The sequence below is a fragment of the Bison bison genome, unplaced genomic scaffold (genome assembly GCF_000754665.1).
Source record: "Bison bison bison isolate TAMUID 2011002044 unplaced genomic scaffold, Bison_UMD1.0 scf7180017864341, whole genome shotgun sequence".
Classification (NCBI taxonomy): domain Eukaryota; kingdom Metazoa; phylum Chordata; class Mammalia; order Artiodactyla; family Bovidae; genus Bison; species Bison bison.
This window is the reverse complement of record NW_011494913.1, coordinates 234,586-248,966: the sequence shown is the minus strand read 5'-3', so window position 1 is coordinate 248,966 and position 14,381 is coordinate 234,586. Positions and strand designations below refer to the sequence as shown.

The window sequence follows — 14,381 nt, the reverse complement described above, 5'->3', positions numbered from 1 at the left end:
CTTCCTGTGGTGAGGACACCTGGAAAACAGTTCGGGACCCCGAAAATCCCCTTAAGGTCTGATTCCAAAAACAACAGCTCTCAGCCACGAAGGATGCTGAGCCCTGCTCTAGTCACTCCAGAAGCTGACTAGTCAAAGGACGGCAGAAGCTTGAGGATTCTTCAGCCTTGCTCCCGCCACACTCCAGCAGCTTGCTGGTCAATGCATGGTGGAAGCTTGAGGATCTGGCTATTATAGATGGATTTTCATTGTCAACCCTGGCCTCTATCACTGATTGGTATTATTGCTGTGCTCTTCACTACAGGACTAGATTCAAAAGCACTCCAGGACTGGGATTTGGGTCAGAAGCTGTGGTTAGCTGTCTGTTGCCTCACAGTAGTGGGAAGCCTCATTCTTATTAAATGTCTCTTATGATTGATTCTCCCTACTTAACTAAATTGCTCACAGTATAGTTGACCCCTCTTCACAACAGGCTCAGTTGCTATAGCCGTGGCAACCCAAAGATAGGGAGAAAACTTTTTGTTAGTGTTCAGTTATCTGTTATGTGCAGGCTGCTTTGCAGCCTTCTGGTGTCCCTTGCTATAACAGATGGTGCTGTTCCTTATCCATCATGCACCTGTCAACATTACAGTCAACCCTTGGAAAATCACTTACTTAACCATCAGCTAGAACAATGTATAGATAGCCAATCCTGTAGGCCAATCACCTACTGCCTTCATAATCAGGAGATGCATGTCCAGAGGTCTGGGTGCCAAAACTGTTTTCCAGTTATACTCTTCACTGCCACTATCTTCCCTCCACAAGAGGATCCAAACCCCAGGTGGTATCCCAACACCATGACATTGCCAACATGTCCCTGTGCCTCCGTCTACCCCCAAATGCCACACAGATGTTACAACCCAGACCAAGTGTCTGTCTGCCAAATAAATGGAAAAACCTATTGGACAGGAACAATAATTCAGACAAACAAAATCATGGATCATCTTTAAAAACTCAGGCTCTGCCTGTTGGCTGTATGACCCAGGTTACAGAGTTAACTCCCCCTTAGACCCTCATCTGTACCTGGTTCTCAATGCAACTCTTTCTTTGCCTTCTTAATGACACCAGCCCCCAGCTGGCCAGGGATTGCTGGCTTTGCTTTACCCTTAGGGGCTCCATGGTACTTAGCTACACCAGTACCAATGAATGATGCAACAGCCATGGGAACTCCTATAGACCCACCCTGGCAAGAGCCAGTCTCAAGGGCAATTGAGTTAACTCAGAAGGCTCCAGAATGCTTTACAAATGATGTGGGGACTGAACCTGTTGGCAATTTAGCCAGGGACCAATGTAATCAAACTTCAAAAGGCGAGTAGCCCATTCATCCTCCCAGAAACACAATAAGGTGTTGCCCCCATCAAGGCCTCTTTGTGGGACAGTTGTTTACTTATGTCTACCAGCCAATTGGATGGGTATCTGCCCGTTAGCTTTCCTCACTCCCCAGATGAATACCATCCCTAACCACCAGACTCTCACTGTGCCTCTGGCAGCACATACGCAGTCAAAAATAGCCATCCGATTTATACCCCTACTAGTTGGTCTGGGAATTAAGGCTGGGATAGGTATGGGAATAGAAGGAATTGTTTCATCAACCACCTTCTACCATATACTATCCAAGGACTTCACAGACTACATTGAGAGAGTAGCCAAATCATTAGTGGCCTCACAGGACCAACTAGATTCCCTGGCTGAGGTGCGTTTACAGAATAGGAGAGGGCTAGAAGACAATGGTGACCCACTCTAGTACTCTTGCCTGGAAAATCCCATGGGCAGAGGAGCTTGGTGGGCTGCAGTCCATGGGGTCGCTAAGAGTCGGACACTGTGCGACTTCAATTTCACTCTTCACTTTCATGCATTGGAGAAGCACATGGCAACCCACTCCAGTGTTCTTGCCTGGAGAATCCCAGGGACAGAGGAGCCTGGTGGGCTGCCGTCTATGGGGTTGCACAGAGTCAGACACGACTGAAGCGACTTAGCAGCAGCAGCAGCAGACCTACTGACAGCTGAAAAGGGAGGACTCTGCCTCTTCTTGAATGAAGAATGCTGCTTTTATGTAAACCAATCAAGAATACTTAGGGACATGGCCCAACACCTAAGGGAACAAATCATAAAAAGGAGAGAGGGACGAGCAAATTCCTGGGACAACTGGAACAATCTCTGGAGCTGGGCATTGTGGCTTTTCCCTTTAACCAGTCTTCTCTCCATATTCTTTGTGGGGCTCCTTTTTAGCCCTTGTATGCTCAGTGCTATTACCCAGTTCATAACCTCTCAAATTGAATCCATAAAGTTACAAATGATAATAACTCAATATTGCTCCCTGAATGATGGGGAGCACTGAATATCCTCCCAAAACATGAGATGATGCTTTCTACAATGAATGATAGAAGCATCAAGAGGGGGAATGAAGAAGAAAAGCTAAAATTTAACATAACCTCCTGCTCCTTCTGCCTCTGTAACGCAGCTTGCTCCTTGCGTAGTCTCAGAAAGTGGGGACTCACAATACTAGGAATTGGGGCTTATCTCACTCACCCTTGTCTTGATCTTTGCAATCGCCCAACCCCTGCAAACCTGCTTAATCATGCCTGTCTATGTATAAAAACTCTGTAACCCCTTTGTTCAGGGCTCAGAGCTTGGAGGGTTAACTCCTCTGGGCCCACCGGCATAAAAAAAAAAAACCCTGAATTCTCCAAGTCCGAGTGCGGTGCTTGGTTTCTCGAGTACTGGTTTCTTCAACACGTACAGTGGTCTCATTCTCAACATTTGCAGTGATGGACTATTATGTTTAATAGAATGGCAAAGGTTTTATTAGATTGTATAAAGAAAGGTTATTTTACCTATTTTGTTCTGCATGCAAGCCCTGCTCCAGTACCCTGTACTGAACAGGTATTCTACAGCTATACAGGAAAAGAAAAAGGAAGGAAGGAAAGGAAGGAGGAAGGCAGGGAGCATAGGTAAGAAAGAAATAATAAAGAGAAGAAAGGAAAAAGGGCAATAAAAGGGAAGGAAAGAGAAGGGAAGAATAAGGAAGAAGGAAAGAGGGAAAAAAAAGGAAAACTAAGTACATCAAAGTGAATATAAAGAAAATGAAATCAGCAAACCCATTCTTCTTTTTATGCTTCCTAATGCAGCAAATACACGTCTCTAGCCACAATCATACCTTTTAGACATCAGCTGAGCAAGTGGCTAAAACTACAAGACAGAAAAGATACCACACACTCCAGTAACTGTCCCCTACCTGGGAAACTCCTAGAGACCAGAGCCTCACATTTCAGAGACCAGAGATCAACCATGGCCAGCTTAGTTACTGGCTTTTAGGCAACCTCCACTTTTCTTTAGGAGAGCTAAATTTGCTAAGAAAAGAATAGTTAATGCTGTATGGTGGCAGCTTGCCTTGTCAAGATAAAACACAAGCAAATTGAATTACACAGAAATTTTATTTTAAAAAATATTCTGTTTACTCAGGGAAACATACTTAAAAATTCAGGGTAGGGGGGACAATAAAAATCTGCACTTTGTAAAAATGTTGCTTAAAATGTTCATTATGCAGCAACCTGCACATTCAGACAGGGTGACCACTGGCTGCCACCAATGCATGGTATTTCACTAAAGCTTATGTTATGCATGTTTGGTATTCAGGAAACCAAAACATTGCTTTTACAATCTGAAAATGCCTGTCATTATCTTCACTGAACTAGACTGCTGATTCAATAAAAGTCCCTTGCTTAGTGGTGATTCAACTGTAGCAGTCACTGAAAGATCAGATTATTTACAGATAAAGGAAAAATTTCACATTTGACCAGAACTGAGCATATTCGTATAGAACATTATTTTTTACTCCACACAGAGACAGAAATAAGTGGTAATATTTCTTAGCAGCAAATTGTCTTCTTTCATGAACGGAAAAAAATAATTTGTTGTTGGTACGGTAATCGCTGATATGCGAATAGGGTTGCTAAAAATAGGGTTTTCACAGTTAGTCTGAAAACTTCTTATTTTATATGTATATTTCCCTCCATCAGGAAGGTTAAAGTTAATAGGGTTTAATGTTTTCACAAATTACCAACCAGAAGGTAAGAAGCAGTATGACATTAACAATTCTCATAACACTCTTTTGGATAAATAATGAGGTCTTTTATGTCTCTATATCCTTGTTTTCATAATGGGGTGGCAGTAAGGGAGCCTAAAAGCTAAGGGAGCAGGATTTGTTGCAGTTCCCATAGGAAGGTAGCAGTGGAGATGAATCTGGAAACCAGGCTCCATCCCCGGAAGTCCTACACCTCCACAGAGATAGTTCTGAACAAACCTTGAACGTGAATGCCTGTCCCCCGCTCCCACCCTCGGCAGCATTCAGAGACACAAAACTGAGATCCGGTGGTCAATGAGTTAGCAACTGTGACTCCGAGTTTTATATTGTGTTAGAGACAGAAGAAAAATGCATGACCTACTTGGATCCGATAAGATGGAATCAGTTTTCGGCAGAAATTGATCACAACGGACTCCTTGGTAGCCTTCTTTGCACCTGAGAAAAGGGATAAATGACAAACATACGCATGTGGTTGTGAAAGGTTCGAGATTTCAACGAGCAAAACAGCCACCATTTACATCACCGTGAGAACAGTACATTCATGCTTTTGTGATGCTTGGCTCAGCCTGTTTCTAACATTGACAGATGGATTCTAGAGTCTTATGTCTGTGGGGAAAAGAAAACAGCAGCGGCGCCTTTCTTTTGTAGTTTTATAGGTAATATCTAGCGAACAAACACAACTGAAGATGCCCCTCATGGTGTATGAATAACTGTTATCCTCATATTACAATTCTGCAGTTTTCTTTATGCAACATACTGGTCTTTAAAAGACTGCAAATGCTCTTTCAGAAAGCATCATATTACAAGTGTTATTTTTCTAATAAAAAATCATTTGTATACCTGTGATGGATTCATTTTGATATTTGGCAAAACTAATACAATTATGTAAAGTTTAAAAATAAAATAAAATTAAAAAAAAATCATTTTCTAACATAATTGATGAAACATTATCAGGAGATTTGGCCTACTGTTCATTTTCCTCATGTTTTACTAGTTTGTTCATTTGCTAATTTTACTTTTATTTTTTGCTTACCAATTTTTCCAGTCAGTGCCGCCTAACTGCTAGGCCAGAAATAACAGCATTTATTTTAGATATGGCCAAATCGGAAAAGTATCTATCTCTACATGAAAGGTCTCTGCATTTTCTCTAAAATCACATTTTTGTCTCCTCATTTTTCTCCTTTATATTTAGCAAACAAGTGCCTGCTTCCTGCAAGGCATTGTCCAGGGAAACTTTCCTAAGGCGGGTGCAATTTGGAAGTGGGATATTCACCTGAAAGCCCTTGCAGTGAGGCATGTCTAGGCAGCCCTGCCTGTCCACAATCTTTGCTCAATCAAGGCTGGTTGGCCGTCTCAGGACAGTACTGGCTCATCAGCTGACAGTTCAAGGAACAAATACAGCTGAGGCCCCACTCGCCTGCCTCTGAACAATTTGTGTAAGCAAGGAGGTGGCATTTAGTGTATATGCTTGAAGCTTAATCTGTCATGCCCAAGTTAAGCAGATAGGCATCCATTGTTGCTCCTGGGATGAATCTGTCCTACTTACTGAGGAGGAAATTGTGCTGCTGGCATAAAAATCAGATTTAAAAAACAATCCTCTGGTTGTTAGAAATCTATGAAATCGACAAAAGAATTCAAAGAGACCGTTCTGTCAGACAGGAGCCATGGATTCTTTCTTTAGAATACGCTTTGTTTTCTGACTGTAATAAACTATTAGATGAGGTCTATGGCAGTTGGAGCTATCACAGTGAAAGGCACTCAGGTAATTTTTCCACCTTCCACTGTGAGCTAAAGTGGAATAAAGGTAATGAGGCAGGCTTTCCTTAGCACCTTTTCAAACCTGGCACACTGGAGTGTGTTTGGTAATTTTCCCTATAGACTGAGAACAAAGACTTCTGATACATGGACACTTCAAATACCCAACAGGCTATGGAGAGAGTTTGTTTAAGCAGACACATATTTTCATAAACTTTAAGAAATTCATTTACTGCACTTGAAATAAAGCAGGCATATTACTGATTCGCTAATTGTACAAAGTCAGAAAATACTTAAGATGGAAGCACATTTGTGATGAAAAAATAAATTTCTGTTCTCTGAAGCTGCCCTAACACCATCATCTTTATTCTGAGTTACTTGATTCACAGTGTTTTAGTTCTCATTTTCCTTAATGATGAGTTAGGTGCTAGGTGCGTGCATGCATTCACTTCTGAGGACTTATTTTCCAACATATGTGGGAGATTTTAAGCACACTTCACTCTTTGTATCTTCATTTAATGTGACAATGGTATGCTTGGGAGACTGCTGCTTTTAAGGGGAAGTGCTTTTGTTTTGTTTTGCTTTTTAAGGGGTTTTCATCACTTAAAATGCATTACTCCATTTGTGTGTAGAAAAGAAAATAAGGAAAGATGTTTGAAACTGTTCTAGTCTTCAACTGATTTGCCGTGGCTTTGAGCCCACTCTGAAGTGTTCAGGCCTCATGGGTTACCAGGAAACTTGCAAAGTGCCTGCCTTCACCCTGCCTTCCTATCAGCATGCTGTAGATAATAATGTGTGATGAGACTGAAGTAGCCCCCCCACTCCAGTTAGGAAACCCACCAAGGGCTGTGTGACTAGGCATGAGGCAAACTCTGCTCCTTTGTTAAGGTAATTATGTATCCCTGCTAATTGGTGCTGGGTTTTATAACAAATTAAAGTTTCCACTTAAAAATCACACATGTCACCTTGATAAGTTCAAATCCATCCAAATGTGAAGACAAAATGTGCCTAGCAGGTAAAGTCAGTGAGGTAGATTGAATTTATGACACTATTAAACACATAAAGCAAAGGAAAAAATGTCTTAGGATGCATTCTATTGCATAGATTGAGTTTGGCAGACCTTTTGACAGTGTGATAAACAGCATATCTTTTCAAAAATATCACAGCATGTTTGTTGTGGTTTGTCTTAGTTGCGGGGAGGGGTGAATTTTGAGACTGCTTTTTAAGATTTTTGCTCTCTTGAGAGGTACAGGTATAAGAACAAAAGAAATTCATATAATAGAAGTTCTTTCTGCTTGATCATCTTAATAAAGCATGATGGAATTAATAAAATTTTAAAAGTACATACGTAATCTTTAATGGTAAATACATTTTTTAAGCATATATCTTGCCTTAATCAGGTTGAAAAGTGGAAGTGAAGGCTGCTCAGTCGTAACCAGGTTAATACTCTATTATTTTTCTACTCTGTATTGGTTCAAAGCTCCACTGAATTCATCCACTCCTGTTCTCTGAATTTATTTATCCCTGGAAAGCCTTGCATCGTGATAGCAATTTTATTAAAATATATCAACATTCCCTGGTGTTCTTACACATAAGCCTTTTTTTTTCCCCTACAACTAGATGGCCAATGGAGAAGGCAATGGCACCCCACTCTAGTACTCTTGCCTGGAAAACCCCATGGATGGAAGAGCCTGGTAGGCTGCAGTCCACGGGATCATGAAGAGTCCGACACGACTGAGCGACTTCACTTTCACTTTTCACTTTCATGCATTGGAGAAGGAAATGGCAACACTCCAGTGTTCTTGCCTGGAGAATCCCAGGGACGGGGGAGCCTGGTGGGCTGCCATCTATAGGGTCGCACAGAGTCGGACACGACTGAAGCGACTTAGCAACAGCAGCAGCAGATGTCCAAAGAGTAGGTTCAGAATAGGAAATACAGCCACAGTTGATAAACAGGTGTGTAAAGAAAATGGGAGGAGTCTTACTGTCAGTAGAACAACCACAGTGTAAACTCAATCTCCCCTGGAAAAAGAAATGGCAATCCACCCCAGTATTCCCGCCTAGGAAATCCCATGAACAAAGGAGCCTGGCAGGCTACAGCCTATGGGGTTACGAAAGAGCTGGACAAGACTTAGCAACTAAACAATGATGAAAACCCTGAATAGGGGAGACTGGCTCCTGGCAATGAAGTGACGGAAAGAAATTGGAGATTCTGAGCCAAGTTTAAAATGTCAGCAACGTATCTCTCCTGGTGAGTTTCGGGGCCAGGCCCCTCACTTTCTACAGTGATAGGGCCAGTTGTATGGTTTCAAATGCAGACCTCACTTTTCTACCTAATACATCCTTCTAGTTTGGCACTCAGCCCCCTCCCACTTGTTCAGCTGTATCTATAATAACAAGCCACCCCTTCTATTCATTTCCTTCTTCTACACAGTCCCTGAAGAAAAGCCCAGCTTTAGAGAAAAGCTTTAAAAGGCAATCCTTGGACAAAGGAGAAGAGAACAATACTGACAAAGATGAGAAATTACAATATGCATACTTGTCAGCTAGAAGCAAATACTTGATTTGTCTTGGGTGTTAAAACAGATGCAATGAACCTAGCACTCAACCTGGGTGCAGAAACCACCCCCCCCCAAAGAGATTTTTTTAAATGTTTAGCTCAACTGCTGATGTTCCCACAGAAATGGGCATTCTTTGGCCAGCAAAAAGTGGTTACCACAGCCATCAGCCCACATGGCTAACTTCAGACCATGCCCATCTGTTTTGTTAGAATACTCATTCCAGTTTATTACTTTGAAATCCTTTTCTGAATAGTAACTAAATTAGAACTAATAATATAATGACTTCGAGTGAAAATGAAAGAACTCTCATTTATGACCAACAACCTCCCTACATTTCTAGATTATTCTTCCATTTCTCCCACTTATTCCTGTCAGGAGAGCAAAGCAAAGCAAAGCAAAAACAACATACAACTGTCCCATTGGGGAACGGTACTATCCATCCTCTGATTCGATTCCCTGGTCATTGACTCATCAATGGGAGATGTAATCATTGCTTCACATCCTTCTTCTCCACTCCTACCCTGTCTTCACTACCAGTCTCTGTTATCTACATGGATGGCTCAGCCAACATAAAACTTTCTATCACATCTTCCTCAACTATATCATAATGTTTAGCTGTTGAGTTTATAGCCTGTTCTCTGTTTAGTATTTGCATGGGTGTACTTTACACAAAAACTAGAAAAGGTCAGTTTTCATTCCAATCACAAAGAAAGGCAATGCCAAAGAATGCTCAAACTACTGCACAACTCCACTCATCTCACACGCTAGGAAAGTAATGCTCAAAATTCTCCAATCCAGACTTCAGCAACATATGAACCGTGAACTTCCAGATGTTCAAGTTGGTTTTAGAAAAGGCAGAAGAACCAGAGATCAAGTTGCCAACATCCGCTGGATCATCGAAAAACAAGAGAGTTCCAGAAAAACATCTATTTCTGCTTTATTGACTATGCCAAAGACTTTGACTGTATGGATCACAATAAACTGTGGAAAATTCTGAAAGAGATGGGAATACCAGACCACCTGACCTGCCTCTTGAGAAACCTGTATGCAGGTCAGAAAGCAACAGTTAGAACTGGACATGGAACAACACACTGGTTCCAAATAGGAAAAGGAGTACGTCAAGGCTGTATATTGTCGCCCTGCTATTTAACTTCTCTGCAGAGTACATCATGAGAAATGCTGGACTGGAAGAAACACAAGCTGGAATCAAGATTGCCGGGAGATATATCAATAACCTCAGATATGCAGATGACACCACCCTTATGGCAGAAAGTGAAGAGGAACTAAAAGCCTCTTGATGAAAGTGAAAGTGGAGAGTGAAAAAGTTGGCTTAAAGCTCAACATTCAGAAAATGAAGATCATGGCATCTGGTCCCATCACTTCATGGGAAATAGATGGGGAAACAGTGGAAACTGTGTCAGACTTTATTTTGGGGGGCTCCAAAATCACTGCAGATGGTGACTGCAGCCATGAAATTAAAAGACGCTTACTCCTTGGAAGGAAAGTTATGACCAACCTAGATAGCATATTCAAAACCAGAGACATTACTTTGCCAATGAAGGTCCTTCTAGTCAAGGCTATGGTGTTTCTAGTGGTCATGTATGAATGTGAAAGTTGGACTGTGAAGAAAGCTGAGCACCGAAGAATTGATGCTTTTGAACTGTGGTGTTGGAGAAGATTCTTGAGAGTCCCTTGGACTGCAAGGAGATCCAACCAGTTCATTCTAAGGGAGATCAGTCCTGGGTTTTGTTTGGAAGGAATGATGCTAAAGCTGAAACTCCAGTACTTTGGCCACCTCATGCGAAGAGTTGACTCATTGGAAAAGACTCTGATGCTGGGAGGGATTGGAGGCAGGAGGAGAAGGTGATGACAGGGATGAGATGGCTGGATTGCATCACTGACTTGATGGACAAGAGTTTGGGTGAACTCTGGGAGTTGGTAATGGACAGGGAGGCCTGGCGTGCTGCAGTTCATGGGGTTGCAAAAAGTCAGACACGACCGAGTGACTGAATTGAACTGAACTTTACACAAAGCTTCTATATTCCTGTTCCCACTTTAAACCCTAGGAATGATACCAGGAAGGAAAAAAATGAGCAAGCACATGTGGTTATTATATTACATACATATGTCTAGAGACCTTCTACTGCACATATTTGCAAAAATGCATTTTACATAATTTACAGAGAGAAATGCATGAAGGTTAGAAATGTTTGCTTCAAACGTGGTATAGGATCTGGTCTCTCCATGCATTTTAGAGAAAGTATGCATGCTTCTTTCTTGGAAACTTGATTTTAGACATAAAATTTCAACTAGCAGAAATCAATTAACTTCACAAGAGAAATGGTGGTGAACTGTATGGTTTGCTTTCTGACTGTGGCAACTTTCATTCATAGACAAAAATGGCAATTACTCTTTGATATTACAGGAAAGGAGACACTTTGTCAGTGATACAGAAGTCTGCCAATTTGGAGGGGCCTATTAAATGCTGATTTGATTAAAAAAAAAAAAAACAAACACTGCCTCCAGGTATTCTTCTTTATCTCCTGCCAATTCTCCTCAGCCTCAAAGTCAGTCCTTGGTTTGGGAAAATGGAAAAATCATCAGGCATTTAAACTTTACCTATTAGATGCAGGGTGGTTTGGAGCACATCCTGGTTTTTAAAGCTGGGATTGGCTATTTCCTAGCTGCTTAGCCTTCCTCTACCTTCTTCCTTCTATCTGTAACATGGAGATAACAATAGTAGCTCCCTCCTAGTGTTATTATTAGGAATAAATAACACTTGTTGTTTTGGTAAGCACTCAATGCACTCACTTTAAAAAAAATTCTGTGAATTTGGAATCATCATCCTAGCTATTCAAGTGAAGAAACAGAGGTTCACAAAGGTTAAGCCTCTTGTTTCAAAATCATACAGCCAGTAAGTCTTTGAACAAACTCAACTAGGTTTGATTTTAAAGTCCTTGTTTGATCTGTGGAACTTTCTGGCATTCTTCATGGAAATTGTATAGATACATAAACCATTGTTCTTCAGCTGTCTTTCCCAAGATTAGTATTTAAAAATATGGTCCAAATATCATGAAAAGAAGCCATGATTCATGATAAGAAATAAAGACCTAGATTTAAACATTACTAGACAATTTCAAAATGTTCTTAAGCAAACCATGTCACAGAGGCTGGTTACTGATTTAGAGGCAAACTTCCTAAGCTTGGATTAATTTAACAGCTATTCACCAACTATGGATGGGAAAGCTCTGTAATAGGAGTACCACTTGACATTTCTTAAAAAAAAAAAAATGACATTTCTTGATTGCAGACTGTTCTAAGTTTAAAAAAAGGCAAAAGCACAGAGGATACAGTTTGACCAAGGTGACTAAACTGCCCAGCACTGAAGAAATGAGGAGCCCTGAAGTCAGAATCCCAAACCAGGTCTCTATCTGAACGCAGATGTGTGCCGGAAAGACTAGAAACTTTTCGAGGTAAGCATCTGCAGCCTAGAGCTATAGGCTCAACAATTACTTATGATGTTAGAACCCATTCCCTTCCCTGCCACTCACTGCTGAGGCTGAGATCTAGGTTTTGCTATGAAGAATACTGTGACACTGATTAAGGTGTAAGCTTTCTTTAGCTGAATTTAGAACTTAATTAAGTGGTCTTATTTAAAAGGAACACTAATTAAGACAGCAAGATATTTAAGTTAACCAAAATTGGAATTAAATTTACCTATAGCCTAGCTGTAGGTACTGTCTTTCTAAAATCCTTTGAACTATAAATGGAAGATTAGATTTGAATTCTTTTACACTGCAGAGCAACAGCTGTCTTTGAACTCATGAAGATCTTCTGAAGTGTTATCAACATATCACAAATTCCATGGCTGAGGCAGTTTTTGCTTATAATGTCACTTATCTTACAACTATGATTATTCTTGCTAATTAAATTATACCTACAATTTTCAGAAAATATAAGGATTTTTTTTTTAATTTCCCTTTAACCAAGTTTGGATTGTAAAGTGGATGGAGCCTATTATACAGAATGAAGTAAGTCAGGAAGAAAAACACCAATACAGTGTATTAACACATATATATGGAATTTAGAAAGATGGCAATGATGACCCTATATGCAAGACAGCAAAAGAGACACAGATATAAAGAACAGACTTTTGGACTCTCTGGGAGAAGGTGAGGGTGGGAAGACTTGAGAGAATAGCATTGAAACATGTATATTACCATACATGAAATAGATCACCAGTCCAAGTTCAACGCATGAAACAGGGCACTCAAAGCCAGTGCACTGGGACCACCCTGAGGGATGGGGTGGGGAGGGAGGTGGGAGGGGGGTTCAGGATGGGGGCCACATGTACACCCATGGCTGATTCATGTCAATGTATGGCAAAAACCACTACAATATTGTAATTAGCCTCCAATTAAAATAAATAAATTGAAAATAATAAAGTAGATAGAGGCAAATTACTTCTTCATGAGACTGATATGATTTCAGAAGTAAGTTTGAAACCGTCTGCTCAAATTTACGAGGTATGCTGCATTCAGTTAATACTTGAGCCCTAAAGACAAAAAGGAAAAAAAATGATTTCAAGTCTGATAAATTATATATATATATATATATGTGTGTGTGTGTGTGTGTGTGTATGTGTAAACCATGCGTGTTCTCAACTGCAAGTTCCTTTCAATCATGTGTAAATATTAGGTAGCTGGTCCAGTGGTCACCCATACAGTTCACTGGTCAATTTTAGCACCAGCGAGACAGAACCTGTTTACATTATCATCTTACTCTCATATATGGCACATTCACTTTTGAACACTTTTGAGTTCTCATGTTAGTTTGAATAAATTTTTGGCCTTTATAGAAATTTCTGCCCCTATTTGGTCAAGAGCCTCACTTACCTTTGCTACCACATTAACAAAATTAAAATACATAGGATGGCATGAAGGTACTACACAGATTAAAATACATAGCGATACTATCCAAAGCAGCCATGTGGGCAAAATAAAGCCATTCTATCTAATTTAGCTTTGGCTTTACTGCATCTTAAAAAAAAAAAAAAAGACTCTTTTTAGGGTAAGAAGGTAAATTAAGAAGTAATTTATTGGCCCTCTTGCAGGAAGACTTCCCAAATTCAATATCACATTAGAGGTAGTACAGCAATAGTCGCCTTTATCGAGAACAAAAGGGTTATGGGGTAATAGTGACAAGCAGAAGATGGATGGATTTCTGCTTTATCAATTCAAATTAACAAAATGCTATGCTATTAGTTTCCTGTATACACAAAATCTATTGTGACAAATGTGAGATTCTAGATTTCAAGGGACGTAGCCTACTGTGGTGGAAAGGAATGTCCTATGGATGCAGAATGACTCCCATTTCTGCCACTGAGAGATGTGACAGAGGTCGGTGATAGACCTCCACACGGCATCAGGGGCTCATCTCTAAGTGGAGTTATGAGTCTTGATTTACTGTGTGTGTTCTGTACACACTGCATGGACCCACATTGCCCCTCATCCTTATAAATATGCTTAATAATAAGAAAATTTAGGCAAATAATTTACGTTCTAACATTAAATTCAGAGGAGAGTCATGCTCTCTTCCCCCACTTCCTTAATGCAAAGTTCCCATGACTGCCTTTGATATTTCTCAGCCAACAACAGACCAGGATTTACTGTCACATCTACTCCCTATGTGGCTTCCCAGGTGGCTTAGATAGTCAAGCATCTGCCTGCAATGTGGAAGACCTGGGTTTGATCCCTTGGTCAGGAAGATCCCATGGAGAAGGAACTGGCAACCCACTCCAGTATTCTTACCTGGAGAATCCCATGGACAGAGGAGACTGGAGGGCTATAATCCATGGGGTCATAAAGAGTTGAAATGACTGAACAACTAGCACACAGAATACTCCCTATGATCCCTCCTTCTTAAAATTTTCATGTAAGATA

The 14,381-nt window shown here is 40.6% G+C and overlaps 1 protein-coding gene across 1 annotated transcript in view; it reads right to left on the bottom strand.

Moving 5' to 3' along the window:
• NRG3 (neuregulin 3) overlaps nt 1-4,553 on the bottom strand; it is a 316,863-nt gene extending 312,310 nt beyond the window's left edge. Inside the window, exon 1 of the mRNA XM_010854367.1 lies at nt 4,485-4,553. The gene's annotated coding sequence lies outside the window, so the exon portion shown is untranslated. The remainder of the gene's footprint in view (nt 1-4,484) is intronic.
• Nucleotides 4,554-14,381: the final 9,828 nt, after the last annotated feature.